This window comes from Schistocerca gregaria, chromosome 2 (genome assembly GCF_023897955.1).
Source record: "Schistocerca gregaria isolate iqSchGreg1 chromosome 2, iqSchGreg1.2, whole genome shotgun sequence".
Taxonomy (NCBI): Eukaryota; Metazoa; Arthropoda; class Insecta; order Orthoptera; family Acrididae; genus Schistocerca; species Schistocerca gregaria.
Window position 1 is genome coordinate 676480000 of NC_064921.1, and position 12890 is coordinate 676492889.

A 12890-nucleotide genomic window follows, 5' to 3' on the forward strand; every position below is an offset into this window, starting at 1 on the left:
CTTCTTATTCTATTTAAGGTTGATTGATTATATCAATACTTTTTTAATGCAACCCAAATTTTACAGTTAACTACAACCCTTCATTCTGCTCATTGTAAAGCTCCTTGATTTCATTCGTGGTATAGTCCGTCTAATGGGAATAGAATAAAAAATATTGTTGATACTGTTCAGATTATAATATCTGATGTTTTGAAAATAATTACAATTGGTAGAATTAATGTAATTTCTTCATCAAATCATCATCATCATTTAAGACTGATTATGCCTTTCAGCGTTCAGTCTGGAGCATAGTCCCCCTTATAAAATTCCTCCCTGTTCCCCTATTCAGTGCTAACATTGGTGCCTCTTCTGATGTTAAGCCTATTACTTCAAAATCATTCTTAACCGAACCCATGTACCTTCTCCTTGGTCTGCCCCGACTCCTCCTACCCTCTACTGCTGAACCCATGAGTCTCTTGGGTAACCTCGCTTCTCCCATGCTTGTAACATGACCCCACCATCTAAGCCTGTTCGCCCTGACCGCTGCATCTACAGAGTTCATTCCCAGTTTTTCTTTGATTTCCTCATTTGGCACACCCTCCTGCCATTGTTCCCATCTACTAGTACCTGCAATCATCCTAGCTACTTTCATATCCGTAACCTCAGCCTTATGGATAAGGTAACCTGAATCCACCCAGCTTTCACTCCCATACAACAAAGTTGGTCGAAAGATTGAATGGTGCACAGATAACTTAGTCTTGCATCCTAAGTACTTGAAACTGTCCACCTGTTCTAACTTCGTTCCTCCTATTTGGCACTCAATCCGTTTATATATATTTCCCACTGACATTACTTTTGTTTTGGAGATGCTAATCTTCATACCATAGTCCTTACATTTCTGATCTTGCTCTGAAATATTACTTTGCAAACTTTCAATAGAATCTGCCATCACAACTAAGTTATCCGCATATGCGAGAGTGCTTCACCTATCTTAATCTCACCCAGCCAGTCTATTGTTTTCATCATATGATCCATAAATAATATGAACAACAGTGGAGACAGGTTGCAGCCTTGTTTTACCCCTGAAACTACTCTGAACCATGGACTGAATTTACTGTCAACTCTAACTGCTGCCTGACTATCCATGTAAAGACTGTTAATTGCTTGCAAAAGTTTGCCTCCTATTCCATAATCACGCAGAACAGATAATAACCTCCTCCTAGGAACCCAGTCATATGCCTTTTCTAGATCTATAAAACATAGATACAATTCCCTATCCCTCTCGTAACACTTCTCCATTATTTGCCGTAACCTAAAGGTCTGGACCTGACAACCTCTAAGAGGCCTAAACCCACACTTATTTTCATCCAATTTGTCCTCAACTAATAATCGCACTTTCCTTTCAACAATACCTCAGAAGACTTTACGCACAACGCTGATCAAAGAGATACCTCTGTAGTTGTTACAATCTTTTCTGTTTCCATGTTTAAAGATTGGTGTGATTACTGCTTTTGTCCACTCTGATGGAACCTGTCCAGACTCCCACGCCATTTCAATTATCCTGTGTATCCATTTAAGACCTGACATTCCACTGTATTTGATGAGTTCCGACTTAATTTCATCCATCCCAGCCACTTTATTGCACTGCAATCTATTGACCATTTTCTCCACTTCCTTCAATGTGATCCTATTTCCATTATCATTCCTGTCCCATTGTACATCGAAATCTGAAACATTGCTGATCGTATTTTCACCTACATTGATAAACTCTTCAAAATATTCCCTCCATCTGCCCAAGGCATCCACAGGATTCACCAGCAGTTTTCCTGACCTGTCCAAAATACTTGTCATTTCCTTCTTACCTCCCTTTCGAAGACTGCTAATAACACTCCAGAATGGTTTTCCAGCAGCTTGACCCATAGTCTCCAACCTGTTTCCAAAGTCTTCCCAAGATTTCTTCTTGGATGCTGCAGTTATCTGTTTGGCTTTGTTTCTTTCTTCAACATAACTTTCTCTGTCTACCTGAGTTCTAGTATGTAGCCGTTTTTGATATGCATTCTTTTTCCTTTTACAGGCTGCCTTGACTGTGCCATTCCACCAAGCTGTTTGCTTCATCCTACCTTTACACACTACTGTTCCAAGACATTCTTTGGCCATTTCTAGTACTGTGTCCCTGTACCTTGTCCATTCCTTTTCCAGTGACTGCAATTGACCACATTCAACTAACAGGTACCTTTCTGAAATCACTATTATGTACTTGTGTCTGATTTCCTTATCCTGAAGTTTCTCCACTCTTATCCTCCTACACAGGGACCTGACCTCCTGCACTTTCGGCCTCACAATACCAATTTCGCAGCAGATTAAATAGTGATCAGTGTCATCAAAGAATCCCCTGAATACACGTGTGTCCCTCACATCCTTCCTGAATTCCTGATCTGTTATTATATTAGTCAATGACAGATCTGGTTCCCCTGCCTTCCCAAGTATACCGGTGAATGTTCTTATGTTTTAAAAAAGAGTTTGTGATTACTAAGCCCATACTGGCACAGAAATCCAAGAATTGTTTCCCATTCCTGTTGGCCTCCATATCCTCCACAATTTTACCCATAACCTTTTCATACCCTTCTGTTCGATTTCCAATCCTGGCATTAAAATCCCCCATGAGCAGAACACTGTCATTGTCCTTTACTCTAACAACTTCATCACTGAGTGCGTCATAAAAACTATCCATCTTGTCTTGATCTGTGCTTTCACAATGCGAATATACTGAGACAATCCTAATTTTCTTGCTAGACACTGTCAAATCTATCCACATCAGTCGTTCGTTTACATACCTTATTGCAAGTACGCTGGGTTCCATTTTATGAAATTCCTTCTTTGTTCCTCGGGATGTTCTGGAAAACGACTGCAGATAGCCATCTGGAAGATGTTTTATTAGATTCACCAGACAAATAACAACAAAATAAATGGAAATCGTGCCTAACATTAACCTTCTACAGTTTTGCGATGGCTTCATATTGGCGAAGTTGCTCAATTTCAGACAAAATCTTTTATTAACCATAATTCTGTAACCAAACATTTGACGACCCATGTTTATCTGAAGAATTTTCTTTAGTTTTACTTGTAGAATAACATATTAAAATATTTGCATATTTTCGTGAATCAGCGTGTATTTCTGTTTATCGATGTATCGATGTAATCTACGTGTAAGGCACCCTCTGTATACCCTGCTTGTCAATCTCCACCTTCTTCAGTTTTGGCAAAATGTCCACAGCTCCCCAAACAGCTTAATGCTTATAGAAGACTTGGTTGGTAATTGCAGCTTTATATTCTTGGGGGATAGAGTCAGGAATTCCTTTGTCTTACCTTTATGTGTGTGGGGGCTCCTCAGCAAAACCCATTGACAAGTTCTGTCCAGTGGTAATTTACCAGCACATCCCACTTACTCTTGCTACTTGAGTGCCTTCATATAAGCTTTATTTACCCTCTTCCTGTAACATTTTTACAATCTTCTTCATTGAGTCCCTTCACACCAACGTTTAGTCTTCATTACCTTAAAAGGTCAAAGCATCTTTCTAAAATATTTACCTCAGAGTCTATATTACCCCCAAATGATGAGAGTCTGATGCTGCTACATACTTTAGAAGTATATGTTGCCACAATGTAAGGAAGGTAATCTCCCAACCATTTTGACAGATATTTACACAATAACATAATATTTTGCCCACTGTATGATTAATGTGTTTTGCTCTTCCACTTGATTGAGGAGGGAAAGGGGTAGTCCTGAGATTCAAAAAGACAAGCAAATAGCATAGCTATTTAATCAGACCAGAAATAAAATTAGTATCTTAATCTATACTTATGATCTCAGGAATTCCAAACTTTAGTAACAAGTTGTACACACGTGCCTATGGTACTGTACTTGCTGGTTGATCAGGGATTGCAGCCATTGTGACATAATGGAGAAATGGTCTATGTTGGTTAGGAGGTAATGGTTACCCACCAGTGATGGGTTGAATGGTCTTAGGAATCCACCCCTAACATTTCAAATTGTTTGGGTGCTTTCATTTAACCTTTGCAATGGTATTAATTGATGATTGAGCTCTGCACATTATGCACATGGTATACAATTCCTGACATATTATTCAACAGCGTGCCTCATTTTCCACCAAAATTCCTCAGTTACACAGTGATCAGTTATCTTTCACCCATACAGGATCCACAGATATATGGCCAGTTGCTTGCCTAAACACCATCTCCTTCAAAGCTGCATGTGCCACCATATATGATGTATTCTATACAGCAGTTCCTCATGCATTCTAAGCTGCAGCTGTGTCCTAAATCCTTGACAGTCAGTGTCAGCAGCCTCTGTTTCTTGACTCTCAGCAACGCTTATCCAAAGTGCTAACACAACCCCAATTTTCCTGTCAAGGCATCCAGATTTGTGTACTCTTTTTGTGGTAGTAAGAAATCAGTTATGGCACAAATCAACGATGCATCAGTTTTCATATCTTCTTGGCTAATTATGTGATCCAGATAATTTACCTCTGCCGGTGCAAAATGACACTTCTCACTACTCAACATGAGATTTCCAGAATGTAGCCTCCTAAACACTTTTCCAGTCATTGTACACATTCTTCCAAGTCTTTGTAAAATTCAACTACATTGTTAAGATAAAACAAACGGTGTCTCAGTTTAAGTCCTATGACCACTCCATCCAGTTGCCTGTGGTAGGTGGCTGGCACATTCTTAAGGAGACTACTATAGTGTCAAAAAATCGTTTTTTTTAAATTTTATCTTGAAAAATTCTCTGTGGTTTTCTGAAGAAAAAAATGTTTATTTCAAGGATATAGTACTGAAGAAAGCATTAAAATAAGAGTAATTTAAATGTGTCTGTACATGTGATGATGCTCCTTTGTCATGCAGACACCACTGTTGGAAACTGAGCTTTGTTCTCCCTTGTTTGACTGTTATGACCTTTTAGTCTGTAATATCTTGATGATACAATATTAGAGAAGTAGTTACATGTGAGGACTCAAAACCCAAATGTGAGTTTAAACGAGTGTATAAGGAACAAACACCAAAAACATTTCTGGTAGGACTAAATACTTTGAAAATAGGTGTGCTGGATGCTCTGCTATGTTCCATTGATGGTGGAGTGTGGTGAACTAAACATCCAAAGAACTTTAATTGCCATTGACCACAAAAAGACTCTTTGAAGCAGAGAAATCAGTGCCGTAAGGCACCAAAGAAGCCATAATAAGAAGATGAAATATGAAAAAGTAAAGCGAGGGAGAACAACACTGGAAAAAGTACTAATGTGGAGCTTGAATGCATCATTGTTATGTAGGGTAGGTTGAGAAACAAGCTTTAACTTTAATTTGAACCTTCTGGATGTTCACTTTTTTGATGTTGTGGTAGACATTGGTTAAAAATTATTAAAGGTAGAGGACTGAAATTTTGTATACTGTCGTAAAACATACTTAACACAAAGTAAACTAATCTTATGACTAAAATTTGAAAAATAAAGATATTTTTAAAGAAAAACTACCTGTTAATTGCTTAAGTTTTCGTTAATAATTATTAAAAAAATTTAATTGTAGTTTATCACACCAATATCTTTTTAACAATCTACTTCGAAAATAATATTATAAATAACGTCTGGATAAAATCAGGTTTCTACTTTGATTCTATTTCGAGATATGTGTATCAATGCTGTAAATAAATAATTTACGTTTCACTTATAACATAAAATACAATGCAGAAAAGAGTCAGAGCTCCAAAGTTGTGGTTTATATGACAAATTGTTCCCAAGAGATCTGTTGAAAGATGGTAGTCATTACATTCACTTACAATTCTTGTTCTTTGAGCAACACCATTTGGAAAACTAATAAATTTTTCAAGATTTCCCCGTGTGTTCATGAACCAGTCCCTATGAGACCTAACGGCATCCATCAATATACATAGTGACCTTAAGAAACAGTAAATGCAGTCTTCAACTGGGCTTCTGGAATCACTTCCAATTTGTGACAACCACTCTTTATATCCATTATTGAGAAGTATTTACAAGGACCTAGGGTGTCTTAAGGCTCCATTATGTTCAGTATAGGACATGCATCTGTGATTGTTCTTGCATTTAGGTACTGGTAATTGTAACAAAACAAAGTGTTTCCTTCTATCTTATGATATCTTTGGAACGATTACAACAGCTGCTCCTCATGGACTATCACTTTCTTCAATAATGCTATCAGCCAACTGTTGATTAGTAAATTTTTCCATTATCAGTTGTAGGTATATAGCTTCTTGTACATAGGAATTGTTACCTATTGGTATCCTATGTTCCATCACTAGTGTTTCTGGTAGTGAGTCCCTAGGACTTAACAGATCCATGAATTATACAAACAAAGCTTCCATGGCTTACTTATTTCTTCCCTTCAAAATTCTTTAACTTCTGAGATAATGCAGATGTATCGACAGATTGCTTGTGTCAAGGATTTATTTACTCGACAAGTCCACGTCATCTTGCCTGGGATGTCCAAGTTGTATACAATAAACCCTTTTCCAGACTCACCTCATGAGAGCCAAAATTATCCAAGCTCTTGTGAAGCATATCATCTCCATCTAGTTCACTTATCAACGCCATACTTTACACACAAAACAATGCATTATGTCAAGTTCGCCACTGCATGCCAATCCCTCTACAGCACTTACATCCAACTTGATACATGAATACCCATACTTACACAAAGTTACTGTCCTGTACCTCTCATTCCTTTATCATGTCAAATGAGCTTTAATATTTGTGTCTGCAGTTTATTTGGTACTACCTTTCATGATTGGTGAATCCTGTGATAAAGTAACAGATGCAGCCATCGTTCCCAGCAGAAACAATGTCACACTGAGGTCTACATTATTCTGTGGAAGATCATTTTTTGAGTAATCCACAAAATCTAATCCTAGAATGACACAGAGCCACTCACCAATATGTGTCAATAGGTCACACACTCCAGAAAAGCTCTTTGGTCCAGCGCTGAAACTGAGTAATGTTAATTCCAGTGCCGCCACATCTCTATCTCCTACTCCATGTAAACTGTACCATGGAGAGTTCAGTCTCTCCCTACACAAGAGGTCCAGACTAATTCCAACACACATGTGCCGCTCTGACCTCTACAAAACTATTTTCCCTTCCATTCAGTATGCCTACCAAGAAGCACTCTGTCACTTCATATCCATTTCAGGACTCTCTATTATTGGAAACGCCATGTGGTAGTTTAGGAATTACCATTGACATTTAACGAATGTCTATGACAGTGCTGATCTTTTTACTTCTTAGTCTGATAGTCATGTGCTGGAAGCCTCACCACCCCTCAAAATAACACATCTTAAATGTTTTGCAACACCGCAGTTCCCAGAACTCCTGAAAATAGACGTTGACTGTGGATATTGTATCACAGACACAGTCCCTTTGACTGTTCATAGATGTCACTAAACCCACTCAAAGATGTAAACATCCATGTATAAGCAGTACCTATTAGACAGATGCGGTTCGACATCTGATAAGTTCCAGTCATTCCACCAGGAAGGAGGTACACGGCTAGTGTTGTCTGTAGTTCAACCATGCTTAGACAGTCAATACCGCAGTTCGATCGCGTCCGCATTGTTACTTTGTGCCACGAAGGGCTCTCAGCAAGGGAAGTATTCAGGCATCTCAGAGTGAACCAAAACGATGTTTTCGGACATGGAGGAGATAAAGAGACAGGAACTGTCGATGACATGCCTCGCTCAGGCAGTGATGACCGCTACCTACGGATTATGGCTCGGAGGAACCCTGACAGCAACGCCACCATGTTGAATAATGCTTTTCGTGCAGCCACAAGACATCGTGTTAAGACTCAAACTGTGTGCAATAGGCCGCATGATATGCAACTTCACACCCGACGTCCATGGCGAGGTCCCTCTTTGCAACCACAACACCATGTAACATGGTACAAATGGGCCCAACAACATGATGCATGAACCGCTAAGTCTTGGCATCACGTTCTCTTCACCGATGATTGTCATATATGTCTTCAACTAGACAATCGTCAGAGACGTGTTTGGAGGCACCCAACGTCCATGGCGAGGTCCCTCTTTGCAACCACAACACCATGTAACATGGTACACATGGGCCCAACAACATGACGCATGAAGCGCTAAGTCTTGGCATCACGTTCTCTTCACCGATGATTGTCATATATGTCTTCAACTAGACAATCGTCAGAGACGTGTTTGGAGGCAACCTGGTCAGGCTGAATGCCTTAGACACACTGTCCATTCGGGAGGACGATGATTCAATCCTGCATCCAGCCATCCTGATTTAGGTTTACCGTGATGTTCCTAAATCGCTCCAGGCGAATGCCGGTCTGGGTCCCTTGAAAGGGCACGGCCGACTTCCTTCCCCATCCTTCCCTAATCCGATGAGACCGCGGGCTAGTCTCCTCCCCCAAAAACAACCCCACCAACACACTGTGCAGCAAGGTGGAGGTTCCCTGCTGTGTTGGGGCGTCATTATGTGGGGCCGATGTACGCCGCTGGTGATCATGGAAAGCGCCGTAACGGCTGTACTTTACGTGAATGCCATCCTCCGACCGATAGTGCAACCATAACAGGAGCATATTGGAGAGGCATTTTTCTTCATGGACGACAATTCGGCTCCCCATCGTGTACATCTTGTTAATGACTTCCTTCAGGATAACGACGTCTCTCGACTAGAGTGGCCATCATGTTCTCCAGTCATGAGCCCCATCGAGGATGCCTGGGATAGATTAAAAAGGGCTGTTTATGGACGACGTGGCCCACCAACCACTCTGAGGGCTCTACGCCGAATCGCCATTTTGGAGTGGGACAATCTGGACCAACAATGCCACGATGAACTTGTGAATAGAGTGCCACGAATAATACAGACGTGCATCAATGAAAGGGGACGTGCTACTGGGTATTAGAGGTACTGGTGTGTACAGTAATCCGGATCACAACCTCTGAAGTTCTCGCTGTATGGTGGTACAACACGTAATATGTGGTTTTCATGAGCAATAAAAGGGGCGGAAATGACGTTTATGTTGATCTCTATTCGAATTTTCTGTACAGGTTCTGGAACTCTTGGACCCAAGGTGTAGCAAAACTTTTTTTGGTGTGTTTATGAATGTGGCCCATGCTTGTTTTGCCACAGGGCTGGTTTCATCCACTCCAGCCATAACAGAACCACAGCCTGGGCGTGTGGTAATCAGGCCACCCATGCCATGGTAGCTCTGGCTTTCTGCTGCATTGATACTTTGGCGTCTCTGGTTGCCCAGTTGGATTTAAATGTGGAGTAATTAGCTCAGAGCCTGGACAGCATTTCTCACCGCTTTAGAATGCAGCACTATGCAACTTGCTTTGTTGTCTTGACCCTTTCCTCTGACTTCTTACAGCATCCGAGATGATATCTTGATTTTACTCAGCCATGCCAAGTACATTATTTTGCAGCACAGCATTTCTTTGAATGTTGAATAATTTTCTTTATGATGTTTTTGAAGTGGAAAGTCATTTTTATGTGCTAGACTCTTGTAGATTTTTCGATATCTGTGGGAATCAGTGGCCACACTATAGTGTCACCACACAAAGCAAAAAACAGTATGATACTCGCAGCTTTTTGTTATGTGTTGAAGAAGAAAATGATAATGAAAGGACTCTTTAGAGCGATTTTTGATGTAGTGTTGAAATGGCAAACATCTCAATTTGTCAAAAAATTGGTTACTGAGGTTTTAATGAAGTTAGAGTAACTTACTGTCAACATGTTTTCCAAATACGTAAAACTACAGTGATTTCTTTAAAACTCTTCACCAAATGCTGGGATATTTCTCTCTCATGATGAACACTGATGTCCCCTTCCATCCCGCTCAATCTGTGTTGACAATCTGTCTGATGTAGCTATACTGAAACATTATTGTCACTCTTTCTATGGTCAAATATGTAGAAGGCTGCTGTAATGTGATTAGACATGCAATGTTATGAAAAACCTGTGTTTCATCTTACATCTATTTAATTTACAAGATCTTACAGATATTGAAAACCACACGAGACACATATAAATTAGAAATGATGATAAAGCAGTGAATTAAAATCTGTGCCATAAACATGACTTGAGCCCAGGCCTCCTGCTTACTAGACAGATGTGCTGACAACTATTAATCCAATGCATTCAATTATCTCAGCTACATCGACTACTGCAGTCCAATGGCCTCTCTTACACTTCAGTTAACTCCTTCAGGAAGGGCAATGGACTAGAGCAGTCTGTGCAGCTGAGGTAGCTAACCTTCTGTAATGGTGTAGTGGTTAGGACATCTGCCTAGTAAGCGGAACATGTGGGTTGAAATACAGGCTATGGCACAAATTGTAATTCATTGCTTCAACTATTACCCTCATTGAAGATAAATTTGAAACTGATGTGTCTCCAGGAAAATGTAATTCCATCACATGTACATTAATTTATCATTCAAATGGGTCTGATTTCATGGTTACCTAAATAGAGAAACAAATTACCAATATTCGAAAATGGCTATGCAGAAATTGTAGAAAATTACAGACCAACTTCCATAATGATATCCAATTGTAAAATAATGGAAACAATAATGCAAAAAGGACTAATGAAGTACTAGATAGTTATAACATTCTTTGAAAATCTCAAATCATTTTCAGGCCTAGAAGAAGTACATAGTTGCTGTTGCACAGTAAAAAGAAGAAAGGAGGAGGAGGAAAACATAACTATAAGTACTTTCCAATGCTTCATAACTTTGGAAAATTGCAGAAAAAAGAAGAAGAAAATTTTATGTTTAAGTAAAAACGATGAACTGATTGTCAGGGGACTGACAAATAATTTTCATATGACACACTTTCTTCAGTGTATATTGTTGATATTTTAGTAAACGTCATTATCTGGTACTTGTAAGTAAAACTTTTTAATCATTTTTTTCTATGCACTTTTGTTCTGGCAGCACGTGACTGAACTTGTTTTTTTTTTTGTTCGCTACTTTCCTTATGAGACTATTTCTTTATTGGTACTCTAGTAAGAAACTATTGACTTTGGAGATCTATATTATCGAATTGTATGTCTTACTGACATAACCTCTTAATTGTAATCATGTACATTTACATACTCACTAGCTGCAGCTTTCAAGTTATGTGAGCTATGCATTTGTGTGTAGGCTTCAGCTTTGGAACTGTAACCCCCCCCCCCCTTCCTGCAAGTGTCTGTTCAGGTCAGAACCCCCATCACTACCGGTGTCCCTCCCATGCGACATCATCTGTGCAGATACAAGCCAACGTATTTTGTATTTTCTCTAACTGATATGTTCTTAGATTTGTCTCAGGCCTTTGACACTTTTATCCACAGAATGTTATTACATAAATTAGAGCTAGTAGGAAAAAGAGTTGTGGCAAAATACTGGTTGAACCTAACCTAAAAAACAGAATACCACAAACTAAAATTTCATATTCTACAAGAAGATTACTAGTTAAACGCTTAATCGAAACAAAATACATTAATAGTGACATATCTCTGAGGAGGGTATTAGTTCAAATCTTTTTCCTATTATATATTAACAATTTCCCATCGTGTGTCTAGACAGTAGATAAAATGCTGTTTGCTGATGACAGCAACACACTGATCACAGATAAAACACTAACAAAACTGACAGAACATCAATGATGCTTTGACAGATGTCCAGAGATGGTCATTGGATAATAGATTAACCTTAAATATAAAAGACAAACTTCTGATTATATAAAAAAAATACAGCGATGCTAGATTAAAAGTCAATATTACTGTACTGGAATGTATAACTGAGACCAAATTCTAGTGGACGACTCTAAAACACCACTTTCAAGTAGACGGAATTTGTTAAGTTGTTTACAATGAAAATATCTACAACATGGTATGCACTTTGAATCCTTACTCCAGAGTGCAACATTTCATACCTTAAAATGACTTATTTTGGATATATTCATTCAGTCCTCAATTGTGGGATCATGTTTTTGGGGAATACATGCTGGAAATGTTAAGGCTATCTACAAGTTGCAGAAAGTGTTGTATGTATCATTGAAGATGGTAGCAGTAGGGATTAATTCTGTTGAATTATTTGAAATACTGATTGACCTGTATAAATATATCTTTCAAAATATAATGTACATTAGGAAAGTCTTCATCTATAAGCTACAAACAGAAGAGCATAGAACTGGAAAGCCTAAAATACAGAATAGTGTGTTATATAATGGATTAAAGACCAATTCACAATTGCCATCACGTCTTGACACGTCAAAACATTCCATAATGAATTTCAAATGGCGGCATTCACACAGGCTGTCAACGACACCTCACATCAAGGTTTCTGGGAAAGAAAGTCGGTGGAGGGGAACTCTGTTATCGCCGGTTAATGCTAGAAATTAAATTATCTCCCCAGTGCTCACACCCGTTATAGTAGTGCAGTTTGTGTTTTTGAGACGTCTTAATCTCAGTTCTATTATTTTGCGTTGATTCCGTTGAAACTGCCGATTTTCCTTTATGAGTTAGATATTTTTTCCTTTAAGTGTTCTTCTATGAGCAAGGCCAGATGTTCGAAAGTGAAAAATGATTTTGGTTTTACAATAACAGAACTGAACTGATGTCTTATAGGTTTGTTAGTGGTGAGTATGACAAGACATCCAAGGAAATGTTACTAAATGTTTCTCTGACAATAACCTTGAACTAGTAGTTCAGAACCGCACTCATGATGGAAATAGATCTAATAGCAACAAACAGACCTGACCTCTCTGAGTAAGTCCACATTGAAACTGGTATCAATGACCATAATGCGGCTATACCAACAATGAATACCAAACCACAAAAGACACCTAAA